At 43.4% G+C, this 10,647-nt stretch overlaps 1 long non-coding RNA gene across 1 annotated transcript; it reads right to left on the minus strand.

Annotated features, from left to right (window-relative positions):
- Positions 1-3,883: 3,883 nt before the first annotated feature.
- On the minus strand, positions 3,884-10,158 carry LOC308552046. Its single transcript, XR_013998097.1, has 4 exons — positions 10,090-10,158; positions 9,266-9,363; positions 5,932-6,002; positions 3,884-3,932 (listed from the first exon to the last, which is right to left on the minus strand). It is a non-coding gene; the product is annotated as an uncharacterized lncRNA (long non-coding RNA).
- Positions 10,159-10,647: the final 489 nt, after the last annotated feature.

Genomic DNA, 10,647 nt, shown 5'->3' on the forward strand with positions numbered 1-10,647 from the left:
TTTGTTTTAATTATAAATCTTCTTTTCAATCGGTTTGTGAGAGAGACAGGAAGGGAGAAACAGAGAGAGAGAGAAACAGTGATTTCTTGTTCCACTTCCTTGTGCATTCCTTGGTTGATTCTGGTATGTGCCCTCACCAGGGATCAAATCCACAACTTTTGCATTTGGAGACAATGCTTTAACTAACTGACCTACCTGGCCAAGGCCTCGCCTACATTTTTATTTATTTATTTATTTATTTATTTATTTATTTATTTATTATTTATTTATTTATTTATTTATTTATTTATTTTTAGTACCTGGCACCTCGTAGGTACCTGATCACTGGTCTTTATTTCTGTTGGGGATACAATGCAGGCCGATGATAGGATGGACACTGTTTTCCAATCCTGCTTGACAGCAGGAATGACCCAAGGAGCTGGTTAAAAATACATATTCCCAGGCCTCATCCTCCACAGTCTATAGAAAACAATGGGAATCTATGTTCTAACAAGCCACCGGCTAATTCCTATCAGGCACTTTGGGAGCACATCCAGGCACCCTTTATTCCAACTTCTTGGTTCGGCTCTTTTGTTCCCTATGCATCTGGCCCTGTATTCAGCAAAGCTGTAGTTGTTGCTTGAAGGTGGACATGATTAAAAGGTCAAATATCATTAAACTGTATTCTCAAAGAGAATGAGCCCTGAACTTTGCACAGCAGATTTATTTCTAAAAGCTGTTTGCAAATGGAATTTGGGGGGATATGTGAGTGTGAGTGTGTGTGTGAGAGAGAGAGAAAGAGAGAGAGAGGAGAGAGAGGGAGAGAGAGAGAGAGAGAACAAGCATATATTTAATAGCATAGTTTGCAATTTAAGGGAATGCATTCAATTCAACTAAATTAATATTGTTGGGTGACTTATGTGCTGGGCATACAAGGGATTTGCTTAGAGTCCAGTGAGGAAGATGGTGAAATAAACAGGCAATTACAACATTGTGGTTAGATAAGGTTCACACAGGGACCTAGGAGACCACGAAGGGGGGTGTGCATCCAACTCTGGGTTGTCGCGCATCTAGGAATTTTCAGGGGAAGTAACAGGCCTGTAAATTGGAATCAAGTCTCTTTTTTTTTTTTTTTTTTTGCAAAGTGAATGACCCTTCTCTAATTTATCCTTGCAGAAAAATGAAGTTTCACATCATTTATACAAGCATGCATACAAGCATGCAGCGGCACAAGTTTTGAGTTCCTGCTAGGGGCAAGGCGCAGAGTGAGGTGTGGCAGGGAGACCTGGGTGAGAAAAGCCCAATCCCTGCCCTCAGGGAGTTTATATCACACCCCCCTCAGGATTAAGTGCTGTTCTCATCTGGGTCATTAATCCAGTGGCATCTGTTTATGACTGAACAGGTAGTTTACTATTCAGGCCTTAACTCCTTTTACTGAAAAGGCTGTGTGTTCTCTTTCATCACCATGTGGTGGGGAAATCCGGTTCCAACCAACACTTCAGTGCGGGCATCCAGGAGAAAACCCAAGTGCACGCTGGAGTTCCTGGAGCTGTTTGCCACGAAGCCGCGGAGGCCTGGATGGTTTGTAGGGTCTGTAGGGTCTGTGAGTACCGGGGCAGCCCGCAGACCTGGCAGCTTTCCTTCCCTCTGGGCATGATGAACACAAGCGCCTTTCAAACCACCTGTCTTCTCTGCCTGTCGGTAGGAGCTGTGTAGATCCTTTCAGCACTGGTGTCTTCCCGTCTTCCAGATGGGGAACTTGAGGTACAAGGGGTACTTGGAGGCAGTGTTTGTCACCTGGTGCTTTGCACCTTGTTTTCTCGGCCACTGGCTTAGCCTTCGGGATCCTCAGTTTCCTCCTCTGTGCATGGGCACAGTGGTAGCATCTGTAGTAATCTTGAACCTCTTAGGGCCCTGAACTTCTGTGAGGAAGTGATGAAAGCTGCCAGGAGAGCTTATGTTTATTGAGGCCCACTCTGTGTCAGGCCCAGTGTTTGGGACTTTCCCCTCATTGTCTCATGTAATCATCAGTAGAGTCTCTCTGGCCAGGTATTAGTCTTATCTTTATCTCACAGAGGGGAAAGGAGGCCCAGAGGGGCGAAATGCCTGTTCCCAGGCCACACAGCGGTGGTGCCAGCAGAGCCAGGTGCACCATATGGCAGAGCTGGGGCCTGGTCACAGGCTCTCTGCCCCTTGGCTGGGGTGGGGGCGTGGAGAACGCAGCACACAGCACCGTCTCCTGCAGTTTAGGGATTCGAGCACCCCAAGTCCGCCCACCGGCCAGGTAGACCAGGCCTCCCCCGGTTTGCTGGCTAATGCAGGCCTGGCTGTGCCCTCGGCAGGGCTTTCGGTCAGCTTGTGGCAACCCGGACCCGGGGGTGGGGCCGAACCGAGGCCGGGCGCCCCTGCCAGTGCGGGCTTGCGGCGCGGGGCCAGCATCGTGGTGTCCTGGGCTCTGGGTCCCAGGAATGTGGGCTGGCGCGGCGGGGGCGCTTCCTCCGCCCTCAGGGCGCGCTGCTGCCCCCTCCCCGCCTCCGGACGGGCTGCGCGGGGGCAGGGGCTGCGGCGGAGGCAGCGAGGGGCCGCGGGCTGGGGGCCCTGTCCGACCTGGCGGGAGGAAGTGATCAATATTCCGAGGGGGAGGGGAGCGGAGGGCGGGCACGCTCGCGGCAGCTCCCCAGGGCCCGAGCCGCAGGACGCGCAGGGGAGGCAGCGGAAGGCAGCGGGGGCCGCGGGAGCAGCGGGACCCGGGATCCCTCCGCTGCGCAAGGGGGGTGGGCGCCGCTCGCTCCGCCCCGCTAAGCTCCTGCGCGCCCAGGGACACGACCCTCCCGCGACCGCCTCTCTGGCCCCGCCGTGTGCCTGCGGCCCCTGCCATGTCCCCGGGGAAGCCAGGGGCGGGCGGAGCGGGACCGGGCGGGCCGGCTGCAGGCGGAGGCGGAGGCAGAGGCGGCGGGACTGGGGCGCACGGCAGGGCCCGACTCGCGCGGCGCGGGCTCGTTCCCGGGCGCGCGGGGCATAACGCGGACGGCGCGGGAGGCGCGGCCACCTCGGCGCTCGTCCGGGCTGCGCTGGGCGCTGCCCTGTCGCCTGGGCCAGGTGAGCGCCCGGGCCCCGGGCGGGGTCGGCCTCCCCGGCACCTGCCCGCTGTGCCCGCCTGCGGGGGTGGGGGGTGAGGGCCTGAGTCCTGGAGGACCCCTCCTGGGGGGCTCGCGCGAACCCGCCGACCTTGCCCGCGACCGAGCCCGTTACCCGCCTGCGGGGCTCCAGAGGGCGGGCTGCGGGCTCGGGGAGCCGGTGCCCGGAGCCTCCCCGTGGACGCCCTCGCGGGCTCCAGGCCGCCTCCGACCCCTCGCCTACAGTTTTAAAACTCTAATTCTCACCATAGATTTGAAGTGTCTGGCACATACTACACATCAATGCAAAAGAATAATGACAAGAGTAAGATCCTAGTCTGCTCAGGCTCCTGGTAGGCACTGAATAAAGTATAGGAAATAATAGAAATGACAATGGTAATAAGAAGGTCTTCGAAGGGAGGGACCCAGTTTTTTAAATGTTTGAATTCTGGAACATCAGCATAACACCTAGTACCTAAAAGACATCTGAGAGTGAAATAGCAAACCATTAAGATCAATCAATAACTGAATTTTGAGATTTTCTTTGAAAATTCTGTTTCAAAAAAACACAGGAATAAACCAGGCACAGCTTTCTGATATTATCAGCACCTTCAAAGTCACCACTATTTCATCTTTTCGTTTCTTATAATTTGCAAAACCAACCTACACATGTTCTTGTTCAAAGTCTTAATTTAGGGACCCCTAACAGAATGGCATTATGTGGCATTTATGATGGGTGATGTTACATTCTACATGATTAGAAGCAGAAGGTAATTTCACACATACCAGTCGTGGAATTGGTTATTCTTATTTCTTCTACCAAACATTCCTCTTGATCTATTTGAATAAAAGCACGAAAGAGATAAATGAAACGATGATGTCAGAAAATAATGTGAAATAAGCAACAATTCTATTTATTGAAAATATAACAGAATCCTAATCACTGATAACACGTTCTATAGTATGAAAGTTCCTATAGGATAATGAAACATCACACTGGCAATTTTCTCCAACTAAGGTGGGTTTCATTTCTTTGTACAATAGTTATGAATCTATCAAGTAACTGGGGTAGCGAGAGTAACAGGATAATTCTCAAAGATAGTACAATAGTGTTCTAATGATGACAGAGTTCTATTTCTTTGTTTCTAAACTTTTTCTTAATGTCTTATGACACTACAAACATGGCTCTCCCATGCAAGGTAGTTGTTGACAGGACAAGGTAAAGAATCAAAGTAACTGTATCCAAAATGTAGGCTGAGTTACCCATGGATATTCCAACAAACTCAAAATGTGTGGGAAAAATCTGGTCTTTCCTGTTGAACTGTTGCCCTTCCCTGCTCATCTGATAAAGTCCTATTCTCCATGTCCAATTCACAGGCCAGTGCACACGCTGGAGACCTTTTAATCAACTGTCTTAGATTTCTCTCCCTCTACTAACTGTTTGCGCTTAATCCTCATGAAAGCGTGTGAACTGGACTTCTGTTCTTTCTCTGCTTTATTTTGCTATTGTCAACTGCCCTAGTCAAACATGGGCTCTTAATGGCTTTCACAGGGGGGAAATAACAGCAACTATCGTTGTTCCATCATAAATTAAGATTTTTTTAAGTAAAACAAACGAGAAAGACATACGCCTAGAAAAAGACCTACATTGTAAATGGAATGAATTCTGTAAAATCAGAATAACACTATTTTAAGATATGTGAGAATTAAATAGCAAACCATGAAGTGGACCAATGAGTAACTGAATTTTGAAATTGTATTTGAAAATTCTGGTTCAAAAATACAGAGATAAAAACCAGGGGCAGCTGTCTGATACTATCAGCACCTTCAAGGTTAAAACTCTATTGCATCTTTGTGTTTCCTATTGGTTGTAAAACCAACCTACACAAGTTCTTGATGAAGGTCTACTATGTCCAAGGCTTCCTCATACAGTTCACATCGCACAATGAACTCAGTGCCAGAGCTGGGTAGCTCACTGGCATTTTTGTTAATGTGAAACTTTTTTCTAGTTTTATTATAATTTGTTGAGTCCCAAGTTGAGCTATTTGAATATTTATTATGATTATCTTTAACCAATGGCAACAGAGCGTCTGGTTCTAAGGAAATTACACTGTCATGACAATTATCCAACAAACAGAAGGATCATCTTGTTCTAATGAAGTCAACATGCCTCATTCTGTTTTGACTTCTGAGGAATGAAGTTGATCATAGTGAAACCTTATTGGTATCATATGTAAAATAACCTATGCTTCTCAACTGGCATTGCCTCTCTGACTTCTGTACTATTGGAAGATACTGGTTTAAAAACCAGTATCATTGGGATTGTTTCACTCTGGCTAAATGTTGTAGTTCTTACCGTTTGCTCTTTGTTTTTGGTGCCAGGAAAGTGTTTTTGAGTTTGTAGTTTTAGTGACTTTTTAGTGAGGCAAATCACTATGTAATAACAAGTATTCATTTACTAAGTGTAATCTATTTGCTGTAAACACTAAACAAAACATCTATATTTAACAAGTCCAATTTGTTATGCTGTGATTATTGAGGAAATATACTACATCCTAACTTAAATCTTTTTACTTTTTTATGTAACGATATCATATAGGATATTAGAATTCATGAATAAATGACTTCTTTTAAACAATATTGTTCCAGATTTTAAATCACCTACAATTAAGTGTTTAAATAATACTAGATACTACTTTATTAAGGAAGAAATTAAGGAATACTATACACCTATCTTACACATTGTGGGTTTTTAACTGTTCTTTCTTTATCAGAACTTCCTTACTCTTTATCTATGGTGGGGACACTTAGGGTAATTCACTATCAGAAGTCTTACCATGATCGTTTTTTTCAGAACATTTTACAGATGGCCTTTCTCCTTCATATTCAGTACTTTGTTGTTGATAACTATGTGTAAAGAAATGGTGATAAATAATATTACTGTATTAATATTAAAGCAAAATATTTTCCAAATGTAGTAAATCTTAGAATATTTCAGGTAATATCAGAGCTAATATTCAAACTTTAATTATACCATACACTTCAAATTTGTAAGTTCTACAAACTTTTTATTAGGCACATAACTTAAAAGAAAGTTACATGAAATAGTCATGATTTGAGGGCCATATCTTTCAGTGAATTAATTAGTGTCAGCTTGACATAATGGCAAGTGTCTTCATGTCAGACATCATAGTTCTATAACCATCAGCTGTTTGTTCTCAAACAAGTCACTTTTCTTTGGGTCAGAGTCCTCCTCTACAAAATATGAATCTTACTGCCTTATTGTAGAAGGCTATTAGGATGATTATATGAGATAGTACAGCAAAAAGACATGTTCAGAGAAAGAGTAAGGCAAAGAATAAACCAGTTCATGATCTTTATTTGTTGAAACTATTTTGGAATCCCAAATAAACACCAATGTGGGTTTTTCATAGTTTCTAACATTCAAATATTGCAGTTTTTAGAAAATATTAATTTTGGTTATTAACTGTTCTTTCTTCATGGCTTGTAATTCAGGGTATCTCAACTAGTATATAACTTGCAACAAAATTTATTTACAATTACATTTCTTCATGAAGTCAGATATCAAAATACTCCCCTATTTTTGTAGTTAATCATCCCAACGGCAGAAAACTAGGAGAAGTCACAACCTGGCCTGGACTCCCACTCTCCCTTCTCTACCTACTCAAACTGTGATGAAGCAGATCTTTATGAGACTGATGCGTAATCTCCTTGTCCACCCCCATTTAGCTTGCGAGTTAGAATCCTACTTGTCACTCATGGATACTGATGAGGCACGCATGGGCCCTTAGCAAGTCTCATGCCCAATAACCTACTTTTGATTCAGAGCTTTCTATTGACTGACTTCCAGGTGAGGCATAATTTAAAATATTTTGAAACTGGAGGTAAATTCAAGTCACTTGGGAAAGTGTCATTATTATGGCAAAGATATCACTTGAGGGGACAACTGAAATTATGGAATCTCAGGCAAGTTGGTACCTACTATTCTGGGAAAGGCGATATGGGACCTTCCACTACCTAAACAAAGATGCTCTACAGGATATAAAGCGACCATGGGGTACAGATCTGGTAACAAAGGAGAAAGGAAAGTCTGGTCTTTTCCTGCAGCATTATTTGAACCTCTCTGACAGCTTAGAATGGTCGTTCCATCTAATACCTGCTGGCAGGAAAAAACAAACAAGAAGCTCAAAAGGTAACTCATCTGTGAAGGTCTGGGCTAATATGTGAGCTACACATAGCTGTTTCAGTGTCAGGGGAAGGCTGTGGGTAGCTAAAGCTAGGAAGCCAAGCTGCCAGAACACAGTGCTGGTAATTAGAATAATGGCTGAGCATATAAGCATATGTATGTAAACTATAAAATGCTGTGACTTTCAAGTCCAAGGGTGAATCAACATGAACTCTCAGGAATCTGGATCAGCAAGGACAGCCTGGGAGCAAAGGTCAATTATGACTTAGGACCTGTTTCAATGGCAACTCTGCAGCAATAGAACCAATGGAAACAACAGAGAGATCAGAATGTCCTTTTTACATCTCCATCTGACTTGTGAAAGGAGACTGTCTCCCTTGGACTTAGGGAATCCTTTAGGTTCCTACAAAATTCAAGGGGGAGAGTATAGGAGATAGCCCCCAGCAAATACACATTTTTCTGCTAACATGAACACTTCAAGACCCCAAGTAACTACTTAGAAAAACCAAAGATGTGACTTTATTTGTAACCCCATGCATAGAGGTTCCACTTGGAATGAAATGGATAATGTTAGGATCCTTATCAATAAAGATCTTAAAAATCCTGAAATAAAGAATCTGGCCCATTGCTACTTCAAACTAGTCTAGCCTTTTGCTTGGAGTCTGACTGATGACATAGACTAATTCACTCCCATTCCCAAACTGCCTTAAATCTTACCTGCTCCACAAAAAGTTAACAGTGAAATTATTTTAAACCTCAGTTTCCTGTTAACTAGCATTTTAAAGTAAATATTTACAAGATAAAACCACTAGATAGTCTTACACACAATCCCCCTTGAAGGATATATTACTATCCTCCTTGCAATATCCAGAAACATGTTTGGAAATGCTAGGAAACATTCCCAAGGTCATACACCTGGCAAGCAGGAAAGCTGGGCATTAAACCCCATTTTGTGTGAATTGAAGGCCCTTGTCTCTTTTCTTTATCACTCACATATAACTTGCCTCCATTAAAGGAAGCGTTTATTCAATTAAAGTTATCTTTCTCCTTCTACCCATACCAATAAAAACTAAAAACATCAAAATATACTAGAAATGAAAGAGAATAATAACTGATGAGCCCAGACTATATCTGGTAGCAGTTTTCACAGTCACTTAGGGATAACCTAATTATATCAGTGTTCATCAAACAAAGCAATTTAAAGCAAAGGATTATCCAAAACGCAAAATCAACTATTTATATTTAACATGCACCTTTTAAGGAAAACTATATACATAGTAAAGGTTAAAAAAACTGTAAGAGAGACTAAGTCCACTATTGTATCAAGTAAACTATCAGCTAGAGTCCATAAAATACATAATTAATAAAACTAATATGAAACCCCTTTAGCTAATATAAAATAAATGATGAAAAAGGTCACATTGCAAATGACATCAATCAACATTAGAAATAAATATAATCCTCCAGTATACTGCTATTCCAGTTGCCCAGTCAGAGTAATTGTTTTTCTACCTAACTGATTATATGTTCATATTTTTTACTATATAATTATAAGTTAATCTTCTTGTTAATTTAATCTTTCTCATTTGAGTGATTGTTACCACTCTAGATCAATACTAAGGTTTAAAAACAAAAACAGCAGCACACTCTCCCTCTTGGGAGCACTCCTGAGGCTTTCCCTTGCCCCTCTTCACCCTCTCAGGCTTCCATATCCTAAACTCTATGAGACCTCATCAGACTTGCAACCAGGGGAGCAGTGGGCAGTGGAAGCTCACCCTGGGCTAACCCTCTGAACCTGTCTCCAAGGCCCCTTTTCTCTGAGTTTACAGTGAGCCAAAGCAACCCCACCAAGGCTCTCTCCTATTGCTTCTTCTATCCTAAGCCCTTTCTTGTTTCACTGTCCCCAGCTTTAATAAGTGTGCTCTCCAAGTACAAACTAAAAAGGAAGAACAAGCTATTGTACCTTTTTATGTTGTCGACTTTTGCACCTCTGCTTACTAACAACTCTGCCATCTGATGTCTATTTTCACGTTTAGCAAGGGAAAGTGGTGTGTGGCCATCCTGTAGAGCAGTGAAAACAATTTATGATTTATAAAATGACATCTATCCAAACAATATTAAAACGTATAAAAGATCCTCTGAACTTCAACATGTAATATAGAAAGTAAAGAAAAAGGAGCTGCTTTCCTCTCACCCCTGTGCAGTCACTGACTGTTAAAATGCCCTCCACTCCCTTTTCAACAGGTTAACTTCAACATCATTCTCCAGATCCCACTTCAGATATTTATAGTCCTGATTCCAAGACTCTTTGTTCCTATCACAGTACCTATCATGATATGCTGTCCTTCCTTTACTGCCTGGGGACTGCGGCTTCCTCCTCCCACTTCCACTCACCCAGCTCCCCCTGCTGGGCACTAGGTCTCCCCCTCCCACTCGTGCCCAGCAGCACCCATTTCCTAAGCCTCTGCCAGCATAGCAGCGAGTCCCCACCATCACTTCACTCCCCCAGGCCTTCAGTCCTCTGGGCTCTGGGCCTCCCACCCACTGCCAGGCCCTAAGAGGAAGTTGTCCTCCTGGGGTAGAAGGGTAGCTGGGAGACAGAGCTTTGCCCCTTCTGTGGGCACTACATTTCTCCAGCCCTCCCTGACTGGGCTTTGGAGTTGTTGCCATGGTGACAGGGCCTGATAATACTGTGTTCAGTGTATGTGTGTGAGAAAGAAAATGCTTGCAACTAAAGTAAAAATGTGTATTTCAAATATTTTGTAAATAAAGTTATTTGATCTATACCTCATTTTTTGCTTCAATGTCTGCTTTGTGGAAAAGCAGCTTTTCCACTATAGCTTGACTGTAACCAAGGACAGCATAGTGGAGAGCGGTGTTGCCATTGATGTCCATTATATTTGGATTAGCACCACGTTCTAGCAGAATAGCTGCACACTCTTCGTTCTGATATTCTAAAGCCTGTCAGTATTATGCCAAGAAATAGATTATAAATTCTAGGAATTCAACGTAAACACAAGTTTCGCCAATGACTTATAGTTAAATGAGAGAAATTCATTTTTATTCTAAGTGATTACATCAAATCCATCGCATGTTAACATAGTTGGCTAGTACCTACTTGAATCAGAGCCGTCCTGTTTTTAGCGTCAGGGAGGTCCAACAGGCAATTTCTGTCTAGTAGGAGAGTCACCACTTTGGGATGGCCACAGGCACAGGCTACATGCAGGGCAGTCCTATGAAAGTGAGAGGACTCTTTAGGAACTTAGAGGGCACTATTTCAATTATTCAGGTAATTATAAACATTTGTCCCTACACCTTCGTTTTCTTCTGGGGACAGTACAATAT

The sequence above is a fragment of the Miniopterus schreibersii genome (genome assembly GCF_964146895.1).
Source record: "Miniopterus schreibersii genome assembly, contig: HAP1_SCAFFOLD_101, whole genome shotgun sequence".
NCBI lineage: Eukaryota > Metazoa > Chordata > Mammalia > Chiroptera > Miniopteridae > Miniopterus > Miniopterus schreibersii.